This window comes from Pteropus vampyrus, unplaced genomic scaffold (assembly GCF_000151845.1).
Source record: "Pteropus vampyrus isolate Shadow unplaced genomic scaffold, Pvam_2.0 Scaffold334, whole genome shotgun sequence".
NCBI classification, from domain to species: Eukaryota; Metazoa; Chordata; class Mammalia; order Chiroptera; family Pteropodidae; genus Pteropus; species Pteropus vampyrus.
The window spans coordinates 4,216-4,670 of NW_011889115.1; the positions used below are offsets into that span (position 1 = coordinate 4,216).

At 52.5% G+C, this 455-nt stretch overlaps 1 protein-coding gene across 1 annotated transcript in view; it reads left to right on the plus strand.

Moving 5' to 3' along the window:
* LOC105304228 (serum amyloid A-2 protein) overlaps positions 1–455 on the plus strand; it is a 7,618-nt gene that overhangs the window by 654 nt on the left and 6,509 nt on the right. The window lies entirely within an intron of this gene.

Sequence of the window (455 nt, forward strand, 5' to 3'; positions counted from 1 at the left end):
GGTCAGAGCAGACTGTGCCCACACAGGGTCAGGGTTGTCGTGCCTCCCTCCTGGCTTCTCTCAGAGTCATTAATCCCTTAGAAAGGTGAGAGATGAGAGGGTGGGGCTGTGATCCTCATCCCTAACTCATCTCCTACCTGCCCTGCTCTATTCCAGCGATGCCAGAGAGAATTCTCAGAGAGTCACAGTCCTTTTCAAGTATGGAGACAGTGGCCACGGAGTGGAGGACTCTGAAGCCGACCAGGTTGCCAACAGATGGGGCCGGAGTGGCAACGACCCCAATCACTTTAGACCTGCTGGCCTGCCCGACAAGTATAAGTGAGCTTCCTCCTCACTCTGCTCTCAGGAGATGGGGCTGCGAGCCCAGAATCATTGAGTTGTATACCTCTGGGTGCTGATAGAGAGCACATGATAGGTGTCTAATAAATGCTTAAGAGATTGAGTGTTGAAAACTG